The 14,936-nt window shown below is 42.1% G+C and overlaps 1 long non-coding RNA gene across 2 annotated transcripts in view; it reads left to right on the plus strand.

Moving 5' to 3' along the window:
- LOC124043449 overlaps positions 1-474 on the plus strand; it is a 43,746-nt gene extending 43,272 nt beyond the window's left edge. For both annotated transcript variants that reach the window (XR_006840320.1, XR_006840321.1), the window contains exon 3: positions 144-474. This is a non-coding gene — a long non-coding RNA (uncharacterized LOC124043449). The remainder of the gene's footprint in view (positions 1-143) is intronic.
- Positions 475-14,936: the final 14,462 nt, after the last annotated feature.

The following is a 14,936-nucleotide window of genomic DNA, read 5'->3' on the forward strand; positions in this document are numbered from 1 at the left end:
ATATTTGCACATTGTTGTATTAGCAGAACACTAAGGATGGTTTATTCCACATGGAACCATTTCACTTGAAAGTTATCAAAACACTTTGTTTGGAATATCTATATAAGTTCAGCAATTTGCACTTTTCTCTTATTACTTTGTAGGCTACTGCTGGACCCTTGGTTTGAGGCGAACTCTGTCATATCCAGGATGAAGTGTCATGCACTCCACCCCTCCTGCCACCCGACTGCACCTGTACGTACATGAAGACAGAACCTCACCCAGAGACCTGGGAATGTCGGTATGTGGTTAGACAGCCAAATCCTTAGAATATACCATAGACATAGAATTGAATGCCATGCTATTTCTGGGACAGCTGAAGTTGTACCGAAGATTTGTATGCTCCTTGTTCTATCTTTTCGTTTCCTCTACACAGAACTTATTAGTATTTTTGCTAGGTAAAATGTAGGCATACTGTCTTTATAAGCAGATCAATATTACATCAGAAAATATCTTGTCTTTACATGAAATTACGAAACTTCAAGTTGCAAGCTACTTTCATAGCAAGGTGTTGTAGAACAAGTGTCTCTTGAAACACATTGCACACACTGGTAAAACATGTGTATACTTTAAATGCATACATTCAACAGCTGATGATACCAAAATGAACAAATGGCAGGAAATCACGCATTAGATGCCTTCACAGTATGAATAAGCCTAGCATGTTGATATTCATTGCTTACTACATATGTTTTTACTAAACATTACGTTCTAAATAATATGTAGTACGATTCGTACCCAGTATGTACTTTTAGTAAGTAGTAGGCAGACATCTATTGGACACGGACCAAGCCTCCGGATTTGATGAATGTGAAATGTCTTATGAATATAAATATCTTATTTCCCAGTACTGTCTCGAAGTAGGTTGGTATACAGTATGAGTCTTAAATCTGGTCACACCATAAAAAGTCACACCCTCGAAGATAAACCTACTCTCTAAAACTTGTGTTGTGTTTGCACCTAGCAAGTATAATGGATATGCACAGACATTACATCCATATAAGCAGTCCTTATTAGTCAAGAAGGCTCTGATAGTAACATCAGACATGTTGAGTCAGGCATCACTCTCAGGGCTGTACAGGTTCACAAGTGATTCTCACATGTTGAGGCATAAGCTTCTGGCTCAATGTGTGTTAGGCCGTGTATCTGTAAAGCACTTCCTGACCACCGCTGTTGTAAAAAGGGCTTTATAAAATAAATGTGATTGATTTGATTGGAGCTAATTCATGTTTTCAGGTATCAGGCAGGGTTACTGAACACATTACAATGCCATCAATTGCTCTGACCTGAGTTCAAATAGTATTGAGCCTGTCTGGAGTAGAGTGCCAGAAATATGTGGTTTGATCTTTTGGGAGTATTAAAATGGTGTTTGTGCCAGGAAAGCTCAATTATCGACCACAGCTCATTAGAGTATTTGAAATATACTATTTACCCTGGCCTGGTTCCAACCCATTCTGCCATTGTGTCCTTGAGCAAGGCACATAAACCCCTGAACTGCTACCTGGGTACTGCTCTGAGGCTTACCTGATGCTCCCAGACTGTTGCGTGAATAGTATGTCAGAGGGTTGGGTACTGTGACAGGTGGAATACACATTTTCATTGTATTGATAAACAAGGCAACATTAAACATGTCCTCCAACTAATAAATGTAAGTTATTGTGTGTGACCACAATAATCCAATATATTGACCAGATACTCAAGTGGCCGCTCTAACAATGAAAATAAATGTGTTCAAAATAGAAGGCAGTTAGCCTGGGTACCAGTCCAGGGCTTGACATTCAGGTCATTTCAATTGTGAGTGATTTCATGTTTCATTTGCATAATACAATTGTGATTTTTACAGTGATTTATAAATGCAGGATAATTGTGTGAATTTTACAGAGAGTATAGGCCTAATGTTTATTAATTAAAATGGCCAACATGCTTCCCGTGGTTACTTTCTTTATTGTCATGCCAGATACTCAAGGTTGTGACCCGGTCTGTGTACATCTTAGACAATGGTTTTCTGATGTAAAACGGAAACGTCAGAACGTGAAAAAGACACGTTTTTCTTTCCTTTTCAATCTTTTATTTTGTTTTTTACATAAAAGACATTGGTTGTTGTTATCTCATTTTTTGCAGATGAACAAAAAAAAAACGAGATGCGGAGATGCAGCAGTGTGTATGAAGACTCTCCGGTGTCAGTGTCCGAGGGGTTGGCTGAGAGAGTTTTAAGGTGACTGTGGAGAGGATCAGAGCGGGGAGCAACCCTTATACTGCATGCATACAGCCATGGAGCTATCGAGAACACTCCCTGTGGTACAGCCATTACTGGTAAGACGGGGAGAAAGAAGGGTTGAGGGAGGAGATGTGTGTCAGTGGTGAGGAGGCAGAACATGTCGTACCCTCTGTCCTGAAGAGGTTAGTGTGCAAGGGCGCTAACCTGCTACTCTCCCTCTGAGGAAGAACATCCTGGAAAACATTACCTTCCTCTCCTTTTTGTGTGTTGTGTGTGTGTGTGTCCAGTTGTTTAACACTTTTTTTGGTTACTATGTGATTCCATATGTGTTATTTCATAGTTTTGATGTCTTCACTATTATTCTACAATGTAAAAATTGTAAAAAAATACAGAAAAACCCTTGAATGAGTAGGGGTCTCCAAACTTTTGACTGGTACTGAATGTGTATGTATGTACAGTATATGTCTATATACAGTGCATTTGGAATGTATTGAGAACCCTTGACTTTTTCTACATTTTTAAATTGATGAAATTGTTTTTTCCCTCATTAATCTACACACAATACTCCATAATGACAAAGCAAAAACACGGTTTTAGACATTTCAGCAAAAAATGATCACATTACATAAGTATTCAAACCCTTCACTCAGTACTTTGTTGAAGCACCTTTGGCAGTGACTCCAGCCTCGAGTCGTCTTGGGTATGATACTACAAACTTAGCACACCTGTATTTGGGGAGTTTCTCCCATTCTTCTCTGCAGATCCTCTCAAGCTCTGTTAGGTTGGATGGGGTGCGTTGCTGCACAGGTTTTTTCAGGTCTCTCCAGAGATCGGGTTCAAGTCCGGGCTCTGGCCGGGCGACTCAAAGACATTCAGAGACTTGTCCCGAAGCCACTCCTGCGTTGTCTTAGCTGTGTGCTTAGGTGAACTTTCGCCCCTTTCTGAGGTCCTGTTTGCTCTGGAGCAGGTTTTCATCAAGGATCTCTCTATAAGTCTCTCTATATGTTCCTGTTGAACACATCCTGTTGAATGTGGAACAAGGGAGAGCACGGTTAGTTGTTTTTAGAAGTTTTTTGTTTTGAAATTATATTGGAAAGTTTCTTCGTAGCTAGCTAAGTTTTTAGTTTGGATTCTGCGACGCATTTGACATTAGTTACTGGAACTGCTACTCTCTGTCCAGTGATCCTGTCGACCAAGGCTGTGTCTGAGGAGCTATTTGGCGTAGCAACTAGCCTAGCATACTTAATAGCTGCCTATCAAGCTAGCAGGGTTCATTGAGGATTTGAATGTAGCCCGCAACGTGGTCAGCCATTGGCTGGGACCGCGGATTGTCCTGGGTTTGTGGCTGTCTAGATCCCTGCTGTTTGTTGTGTTCAATCTTCCCTGTGACCTGTCCTGTCTGGAACTTCAAGGAGTAACAGCGTAACCTACGTTGCTAGGTACGGTGACAAAGACCAAAGCCGGTGGGAGTATTGTTGAGGACATTGGTGTCTCTCTATCACAGGTGAAGGATCTTTTAAACAAAAAAAAGAGTCCAGGACCTGAAGAACAGTTTGCAGTTCTCCTGTGTGTGAATCCATGATAACAATGACGGGTAAATCTCGAGGGACAATCAAGGCATGGTTGTGGACGGAATTGCATAATTCCCACATGAGACCTGGACGAAGTCTGAGGAATGTATATCTTCCACAACAAGGACTATCCTGAAGCTGTGCACCAGAAGACCTTATCCCAGCCATGAAAGCTGTCAGAGCGTGTGGGGACATTGCTTACATCCGCTATGACAGGCTCATTGTCCACCCTCCCTCCCAGAAGTCTGGAAGGGATGAGAGAGCCAAGTCTGTGGGTTTGTAGCTTCATCCCCGCAGCACACACACACCAATTGATTCATGGACTGCTGAATGTTTTTTTTCTCTCTTACTTTGTTTGCTCTTTTCCATATAATGTCTATCTCTGATAAGCTACCCAGGAAAGGGCCGAATATTAGCCAAATGAATATATGTAACCTTAGACATTAGGTTAATGAAATCAATAACTTGCTCACATCAGATAACATTAATATATTAGCCATTTCTGAGACTCACTTAGATTATGATTGATGATACAGCAGTAGCAATACAAGGATATAACATCTATAGAAGATACAGAAACACTTATGGGGGAGGTGATGCTGTATATATTCAGAGCCATATCCCTGTAATGCTTAGAGAAGAACTTATGTCAAGTTTTATTGAAGTGTTATGGTTGCAGATTTACTTGGCACATCTAAAGCGTTTTTTGGGAATGTTGCTATAGGCCTCCAAGTGCTAACAGTCAGTATCTAAATAATATGTGTGAAATGCTTGATAGTGTATGTGATGTACACAGAGAGGTCTACTTTCTTGGGGACCTGAATATTGACTGGTTTTCATCAAGCTGTGTCACGACCTGACCTTAGTTATCTTGGTTTTCTTTATATTTTGGTTAGGTCAGGGTGTGACAAGGGTGGGTATGCTAGTTTTGCATTGTCTAGGGTTTATGTATGTCTAGGGGTTTTGTAGGTCTAGGTAATATGTATGTCTATGGTGGCCTGATATGGTTCCCATCAGAGGCAGCTGTTTATCATTGTCTCTGATTGGGGATCATATTTAGGTAGCCATTTTCCCTTTTGTGTTCGTGGGTTCTTGTTCTATATTTAGTTGCCTGTCTGTCCTACTCATATTAGCTTCACGATTCGTTTTGTTATTTTGTTCATTTGTTCAGTGTTCGTTCTTATAATAAAGAAGAATGTATGCTTACCACGCTGCACCTTGGTTTCCTTCGTATAACGAACGTGACAAGCTGTCTGCTCAAGAGGAAGCTTCTCACTGTAACCAGTTCCAGTTCAGGTTATTAATCAACCTATCAGGGTGTTTTCAAACAATATAGGGACAAGATTATCCACATGTATGGATCACACTTTTACTAATACTGTAGAACTTTGTCCTAAAGTTGTATCTGTACCCAATGGAAGCAGTGTTCACAATATTGTGGCCATATCTAGGAAGAACCAAGTTCCAAAAGCTGGCCTAAAATACTGTACAAGAGATCATAGAAAATATTTTGCTATGACTCTTATGTGGATGATGTTAAAAATATTTATTGGTCTGATGTGATTAATAAGGAGCATCCAGACACTGCACTTGATGAATTTATGAAATTGCTTCTTCCAATTATTGATAAACATGCACCTGTTAGGAAACTGACTGTTAGAACTGTTAAGGTTCCATGGATTGATGATTAATTGAAAAACTGTATGGTTGAAAGAGATGGAGCAAAAGGAGTGGCTAATAAGTCTGGCTGACTTACTGCAAATTGAGAAATTATGTAACTAATTATTTAACTCAACAAAATAAAGAGGAAACCGTATGATGGAGCCAAGATCAATGGTATGAAGAATGGTGGGAACAAACTTTGGTGAACTTTAAATGGAATTATGGGCAGAAAGACACATTCAGCTCCATCTTTCATCAAATCAGATGACTTATTCATCACAAAACCATTTGATGTTGCCAATTATTTTTATGATTTATTAATTTGCCAAGTGGGCAAACTTAGGCAGAAAATGCCAACAACAAACAGTGAGCCATCGTATTCATGCATAAAAAGACAAATAAAAAAAGATGAACATTGCAAGTTTGAATTTTGTAAAGTCTGTGTGGGAGATGTGGAAAAAATGATTGTTAACGATCAATAATGACAAACCTCCTGGCATTGACAACTTAGATGGAAAGCTACTGAGGATTGTAGCTGACTCCTATAGCCACTCCTATCTGCTCTCACCACTGGTGTCCCCAGGGCTCTGTTCTTGGCCCTCTCCTATTCTCGCTATACACCAAGTCACTTGGCTCTGTCATAACCTCACATGGTCTCTCTTATCATTGCTATGCAGACGACACACAATTAATCTTCTCCTTTCCCCTTCTGATGACCAGGTGGCGAATCGCATCTCTGCATGTCTGGCAGACATATCAGTGTGGATGACGGATCACCACCTCAAGCTGAACCTCGGCAAGACGGAGCTGCTCTTCCTCCCGGGGAAGGACTGCCCGTTCCATGATCTCGCCATCACGGTTGACAACTCCATTGTGTCCTCCTCCCAGAGCGCCAAGAACCTTGGCGTGATCCTGGACAACACCCTGTCGTTCTCAACCAACATCAAGGCGGTGGCCCGTTCCTGTAGGTTCATGCTCTACAACATCCGCAGAGTACGACCCTGCCTCACAGGAAGCGGCGCAGGTCCTAATCCAGGCACTTGTCATCTCCCGTCTGGATTACTGCAACTCGCTGTTGGCTGGGCTCCCTGCCTGTGCCATTAAACCCCTTCAACTCATCCAGAACGCCGCAGCCCGTCTGGTGTTCAACCTTCCCAAGTTCTCTCACGTCACCCCGCTCCTCCGTTCTCTCCACTGGCTTCCAGTTGAAGCTCGCATCCGCTACAAGACCATGGTGCTTGCCTACGGAGCTGTGAGGGGAACGGCACCTCAGTACCTCCAGGCTCTGATCAGGCCCTACACCCAAACAAGGGCACTGCGTTCATCCACCTCTGGCCTGCTCGCCTCCCTACCACTGAGGAAGTACAGCTCCCGCTCAGCCCAGTCAAAACTGTTCGCTGCCCTGGCCCCCCCAATGGTGGAACAAACTCCCTCACGACGCCAGGACAGCGGAGTCAATCACCACCTTCCGGAGACACCTGAAACCCCACCTCTTTAAGGAATACCTAGGATAGGATAAGTAATCCCTCTCACCCCACCCCCCCCCTAAGTTTTAGATGCACTATTGTTATGTGACTGTCCCACTGGATGTCATAAGGTGAATGCACCAATTTGTAAGTCGCTCTGGATAAGAGCGTCTGCTAAATGACTTAAATGTAAATGTATATATTTAATCTGAGCCTAGAGGAAAATACTTGTCCTCAAACCTGGATGGAAGCCAAAGTAATTCCGCTACCCAACAGTGGAAAAATGGTCTCTACTGGTTATTTACTGTTTATAAGCTTGCTGCCAGCTCTTAGCAAACTGCATAAAGAATTGTGTTTGACAAAATACAATGCTATTTCTCTGTAAACTAATTAACAACAGACTTTCAGCATGCTTATAGAGAAGGGAACTCAACATGTACTGCAGTGGCACAAATGACTTATGATTGGTTGAGAGAACTTGATAATAATAAGATTGTGGGAGCTTACCTGTCACCCTAGACCCACTTCAATTTGCAATAGGTCCACAGACGATGCAAGAGCCATCACACTGCACACTGCCCTATCCCATCTTGACAAGAGGAATACCTATGTAAGAATGCTATTCATTGACTACAGCTCAGCATTCAACACCACAGTACCCTCCAAGCTCATCATTAAGCTTGAGGCCCAGGGTCTCAACTCCACTTCACTGATCCTCCAAACTGGAGCCCATCAAGGGTGTGTGCTTGGGCCCCCTCCTGTATTCCCTGTTCACCCATGCTCAAGTGAACAGCAAACCTGGTTTAAAAAAACAGATAACGCAACACCTTTCCAAGATGGCATAGTAGTTCAGGCGTCTTTTGTCCTCTTCTTGTCGTGTCCCGTATATATATATATATTTACAACTTTTTTCACGTACATTTTATTTTTATTTTCCATCAACTCATCTTCAAAACACTCTCCTGCAACCCGCCTCACCAATTTATATTTATAAAAAGTATTATTTACCTCAAATCTGTAATCCTCCAAGAAGCTAGCCAGAAACTCCAAGAAGCTAGCCAGAAGCTAGCCAGGAGCTAGCCAGAAGCTAGCCCAGAAGATAATCAGAAGCTAGTTCAGAAGCTAGTTAGCTTCTTTACTGGCAAATCGTTAGTATTCAGCTAACCACGGTTTGTGGTCATCAGCTATCCTTTAGCTCGAAAATCTATCGCCAGTTTTGTACAGCGCAGCGCAGCGACTCGGAACATACCAGACCAATTTTTCTCTCCATGTCCCTGGATTTCAACTGCTCTCTGGACATTCATACCTGGATCTCACAGCTAGCTAGCTGCTATCCGTGTGACTATCGGCTTTCGTCGATTCCGGAGCAAACATCAATTATTCCGGAGCTAGCTAGCGCCGTCAATCACTCCTGAGTTCCATCAATCACTCCTGGGCTGCAGTCACCTATCCGGACCCGTTTTACTGCCTACGCGGAGCCCCACCGGGCCTTCACAACTGGACTGCCGACGTTATCTACCCGAAGGAGTTATCCGGCTGGCTCCTCCATCGCGACGTTACCTGAACGCCCATCTGCGGCCTGCTAACCGTTAGCTGTCTTACCGGCTGCTATCTGAATAGACAATCAGACAATTTATTGATGTTTATTATTATTATGTTTTGTTCTTGGGCCTCTATAACTATATCTATTGTTTTTATTTTTGTTGTTGTTGAGTGATTTGGATTAATCCCTCTACCACACGGAACCCCACTAATCTACAGACGGAACGCAAGAGGTGGCTAATAACAGACCTCCATCCTATGCTAGCTTGCTACCGATGGCCTGGCTAGCTGTCTAAATCGCTGTGACTCCCAACCAACCTCTCCACTCACTGACCCTTTTGATCACACAACTAAGCATGCCTCTCCTTAATGTCAATATGTCTTGTCCATTGCTGTTTTGGTTAGTGTTTTTGGCTTATTTCACTGTAGAGCCTCTAGTCCTGCTCACTATACCTTATCCAACCTATTAGTTCCACCACCCACACATGCAATGACATCTCCTGGTTTCAATGATGTTTCTAGAGACAATATCTCTCTCTTCATCACTCAATACCTAGGTTTACCTCCACTGTATTCACATCCTACCATACCTTTGTCTGTACATTATACCTTGATGCTATTTTATCGCCCCCAGAAACCTCCTTTTACTCTCTGTTCCAGACGTTCTAGACGACCAATTCTAATGGCTTTTAGCCGCACCCTTATTCTACTCCTCCTATGTTCCTCTGGCGATGTAGAGGTGAATCCAGGCCCTGTAGTGCCTAGCTCCACTCCTATTCCCCAGGCACTCTCTTTTGAAGACTTCTGTAACCGTAATAGCCTTGGTTTCATGCATGTTAACATTAGAAGCCTCCTCCCTAAGTTTGTTCTATTCACTGCTTTAGCACACTCTGCCAACCCGGACGTTCTAGCTGTGTCTGAATCCTGGCTTAGGAAGACCACCAAAAATTCTGAAATTTTAATTCCAAACTACAACATTTTCAGACAAGATAGAACTGCCAAAGGGGGCGGTGTTGCAATCTACTGCAAATATAGCCTGCAGAGTTCTGTCCTACTATCCAGGTCTGTACCCAAACTATTTGAACTTCTACCTCTCTAAAAACAAGTCTCTCACCGTTGCCGCCTGCTATAGACCACCCTCTGCCCCCAGCTGTGCTCTGGACACCATATGTGAACTGATTGCCCCCCATCTATCTTCAGAGCTCGTGCTGCTAGGCGACCTAAACTGGAACATGCTTAACACCCCAGCCATCCTACAATCTAAACTTGATGCCCTCAATCTCACACAAATTATCAATGAACCTACCAGGTACCTCCCCAAAGCTTTAAACACGGGCACCCTCATAGATATCATCCTAACCAACTTCCTCTAAATACACCTCTGCTGTCTTCAACCAAGATCTCAGCGATTACTGCCTCATTGCCTGCATCCGTAATGGGTCAGCGGTCAAACGACCTCCACTCATCACTGTAAAACGCTCCCTGAAACACTTCAGTGAGCAGGCCTTTCTAATCGACCTATCCTTTAAGGATATTGATCTCATCCCGTCAGTAGAGGATGCCTGGATATGTTTTTTAAATGCCTTCCTAACCATCTTAAATAAACATGCCCCAATCAAGAAATTTAGAACCAGGAACAGATATAGCCCTTGGTTCTCCCCAGACCTGACTGCCCTTGACCAACACAAAAACATCCTATGGCGTTCTGCATTAGCATCGAACAGCCCCCGTGATATGCAGCTGTTCAGGGAAGCTAGAAACCATTATACACAGGCAGTTAGAAAAGCCAAGGCTAGCTTTTTCAAGCAGAAATTTGCTTCCTGCAACACCAACTCCAAAAGTTCTGGGACACTGTAAAGTCCTTGGAGAATAAGAACACCTCGTCCCAGCTGCCCACTGCACTGAAGATAGGAAACACTGTCACCACTGATAAATCCACCATAATTGAGAATTTCAAGGAGCATTTTTCTACGGCTGGCCATGCTTTCCACCTGGCTACTCCTACCCCGGTCAACAGCACTGCACCCCCAACAGCAACTCGCCCAAGCCTTCCCCATTTCTCCTTCTCCCAAATCCGTTCAGCTGATGTTCTGAAAGAGCTGCAAAATCTGGACCCCTACAAATCAGCCGGGCTAGACAATCTGGACACTTTCTTTCTAAAATTATCTGCGAAATTATTTGCCACCCCTATTACTAGCCTGTTCAACCTCTCTTTCGTGTCGTCTGAGATTCCCAAAGATTGGAAAGCAGCTGCGGTCATCCCCTCTTCAAAGGAGGGGACACTTTTGACCCAAACTGCTACAGACCTATATCTATCCTACCATGCCTTTCTAAGGTCTTGAAAAGCCAAGTCAACAAACAGATTACCGACCATTTCGAATCTCACCATACCTTCTCTGCTATGCAATCTGGTTTCAGAGCTGGTCATGGGTGCACCTCAGCCACGCTCAAGGTCCTAAACGATATCTTAACCGCCATCGATAAGAAACATTACTGTGCAGCCGTATTCATTGATCTGGCCAAGGCTTTCGACTCTGTCAATCACCACATCCTCATCGGCAGACTCGACAGCCTTGGTTTCTCAAATGATTGCCTCGCCTGGTTCACCAACTACTTCTCTGATAGAGTTCAGTATGTCAAATCGGGAGGGTCTGCTGTCCGGACCTCTGGCAGTCTCTATGGGTGTGCCACAGGGGTTCAATTCTTGGACCGACTCTCTTCTCTGTATACATCAATGAGGTCGCTCTTGTAGGCTACATGTGCCTTTTTACATTTAATTTTTAATAATGTAGTTCTGTCCTTGAGCTGTTCTTGTCTATTAATATTCTATATTATGTCATGTTTCATGTTTGTGTGGGCCCCAGGAAGAGTAGCTGCTGCTTTTGAAACAGCTAAGGGGGATCCTAATTAAATACCAAAATACTTTGCTCTGTTCATCTTTCCTCGACCCTGACTAGTCTCTCAGTCCCTGCCGCTGAAAACATCCCCACAGCATGATGCTGCCACCACCATGCTTCACCATAGGAATGGTGCCAGGTTTCCTCCAGACGTGACGCTTGGCATTCAGGCCAAATAGTTAAATCTTGGTTACATCAGACCAGATAATCATGTATCCCATGGTCTGAGAGTCCTTTAGGTGTCTTTTGGCAACTCCAAGTGGGCTGTCATGTGCATTTTACTGAGGAGTGGCTTCTGTCTGACTACTCTACCATGAAGGCCTGATTGGTGGAGCACTGCAGAGATGGTTGTCCATCTGGAAGGTTCTCCCATTTCCACAGAGGAATTCTGGAGCTCTGTCAGAGTGACCATCGGGTTCTTGGTCACCTCCCTGATCAAGGCCCTTCTCCAATCAAGTTGTAGAAACATCTCAAGGATGATCAATTTCGAGTCTCATAGCAACGGGTCTGAATACTTAAAAAACATTTTTCGCTTTGTCATCATGGGGTATTGTGTGTTGATTGATTAATATTTTTTATTAAATCCTTTTTAGAATTTGGCTGAAACGTAAACAAAATGTGGAAAAGTCAAGGGGACTGACTACTATCCTAATGCACTGTATGTGCAACATGTAAAGTGTTGGTACCAATTTTAAAACTTCTTTAGGATTAGTGGGTCCCCCACTGGACTGTTGAGCTAATGTAGGCTAATGTGATTAGCGTGAGGATGTAAGAAACAAGAAAATTCTGCAGGACATAGAGACACATCTGATATTGTTAAGCTAACTGCATTGTCAATTTACGGTAGCTATTACAGTGAAATAATACAATGCTGTTGTTTGATGAGAGTGCACAATTATGAACATGAAAATGTATTAATAAACCAATTAGGCACATTTGAGCAGTCTTGATAAAACATTTTTGAACAGAAATACAATGGTTCATTGGATCAGTCTAAAACTTTGCACATACACTGCTGCCAACTAATGACCAAAATCTAAATTGTGCCTGGAGCTGGAATAATACAGTATGGCCTTTCTCTTGCATTTCAAAGATGATGGTACAAAAAAATACAATTTTAAAAAATAATAAAAGTGCTTTGAGTTCTCTTTTACCAGATCTAATGTGTTATATTCTCCTACATTAATTTCACATTTCCCCAAACGTCATAGTGTTTCCTTTCAAATGGTATCAATAATATGCATATCACTTGCTTCAATGCCTGAGCTACAGGCAGTTAGATTTGGGTATGTAATTTTAGGTGAACATTTAAAAAAAGGGTTCGGTCCTTAAGAGGTTTCATGAGCTAAAATAAAAGGTCCCAGAAATGTTCCATACACACAAAAGCTTATTTCACTCCAAATGTTGTGCACAAATGTTTTACTTCCTTTAGTGAGTATTTCTCCTTTGCCAAGATAATCCATCCACCTGACAGGTGTGGCATATCAAGCTGATTAAACAGCATGATCATTATCACAGGTGCACCTTGTGCTGTGGAAATATGCAGTGTTGTCACACAACACAATGCCACAGATGTCTCAAGTTTTGAGGGCGTGCAATTGGCATGCTGACTGCAGGAATATCCCACCAGAACTGTTGCCAGAGAATGTCATGTTAATTTCTTTGCCCTAAGCCACCTCCAACATCGTTTTAGAGTTTGCATTCTCACCAGACATGTCACCCATTGAGCATGTTTGGGATGCTCTGGATCGTCATGTACGACAGCGTCTTCCAGTCCGGTCAATATCCAGCTACTTCACACTGCTATTGAATATGAGTGTGACAACATTTGGGGCGGCAGGGTAGCCTAGTGGTTAGCGCATTGGACTAGTAACCGAAAGGTTGCAAGTTCAAATCCCCGAGCTGACAAGGTACAAAATCTGTCGTTCTGCCCCTGAACAGGCAGTTAACCCACTGTTCCTAGGCCGTCATTGAAAATAAGAATTTGTTCTTAACTGACTTGCCTAGTAAAATAAAGGTAAAATAAAAAATTCCACAGGCCACAAGCAACAGCCTGATCAACTCTAAAGGAGATGTATTGCGCTGCATGAGGCAAATGGTGGTCACATCAGATACTGACTGGTTTTCTGATCCACACCGCTACCTTTTTTTAAAGGCCAACAGATTCATATCTGTATTCACAGTGATGTGAAATCCATAGAATAGGGCCTAATGATTTTATATCAATTAACTAATTTCCTTATATGAACTGTGTAACTCAGTAAAATATTTGAAATTGTTGCATGTTGCGTTTATATTTTTGTACAGTGTATATTATTCTTATTAACACAATTGATTTCAACTCACTATAAAACTAGAAACCTGGAAATCCAAGATGATTTCCTCCGTCGTTGGGTTCACCATGTGGGGTCATTGTGACCCTCAATCATAGTTAGCAGCTGATTACAAAGTACCTTGACATCTCTTTTGTTAGAGATTCATAAACTGAATCTACCTTCAAAAGAAACAGCTATGTTATGTTAGTTCAAATCTATTGGAATTAGCAGGTATGTGAGTGCAGGACTGTTAAATAAAAAGTCTGAGTGATCACTTTAGGCCACTGACTAAATCAAATGAATGGCTCAAAAGTTAAGTAAATTAAGTGTAATTAAGCAAGTTTTGGGCTATAGAAAATCTTGAAAAATGTTTGTCACCTGACCAGTTTTCAGTACAAGGTCATTAAACTGGGGAAAAAACAATTGTAATTATACTCTCCAAGAGATTCACCTACCCATCTTTTGTCCCTCCCTTTTTCACATTATCTTTTGACCCTCCCACAAGTATTCTTCAGAACACCTAACCAGTTTTCTTTCACCTGACCGGATTTCAATACCACGCCAGTATCTTGGGAAAAAACAAAAACTATATTATCCATATACTGTATATTATTATATGACATAGCAGTGACCCCACCACTTTAGTTAACAGCTGGAAAATGAGGCTGGAGAAATGTAACCACTCTTAAATTCATGGATGCAAGGAATGACCATCAATGAGGTAAAAATTATGAGGACCAAGGCAGTCTTCAAAATATTGAAATGCCTTTATTTTAGTGTAGTTTCATGTTCAATAGAACAAATTAAAAAACATATTTGAACACCTTTCATCATTATAGCATTTGTCAGGCAGAGATACAAGTAACCACTGTGATTATTATTATTTGACCCTGCTGTCATCTATGAACATTTGAACATCTTAGCCATGTTCTGTTATAATCTCCACCCAGCACCTAGGTTCTGGCCTTTCCAGGGAGTTTTTTCTCGCCACCGTGCTGCTACACATGCATCACTTGCTGTTTGGGGTTTTAGGCTGTGCTTCTGTACAGCACTTTGTTACATCAGCTGATGTAAGAAGGGATTTATGAATACATTTGATTTGATTTAAATAAAAATGCAATATTCTGATAGGTAATATTATAACAAACCAAACCAGTGTTCAATCAACTATGATTATAAAGGGTTTGGCAAGTCACAGAATTAGTCATCTGTGGACAGCAACACCT

This window comes from Oncorhynchus gorbuscha, linkage group LG09 (assembly GCF_021184085.1).
Source record: "Oncorhynchus gorbuscha isolate QuinsamMale2020 ecotype Even-year linkage group LG09, OgorEven_v1.0, whole genome shotgun sequence".
Taxonomy (NCBI): Eukaryota; Metazoa; Chordata; class Actinopteri; order Salmoniformes; family Salmonidae; genus Oncorhynchus; species Oncorhynchus gorbuscha.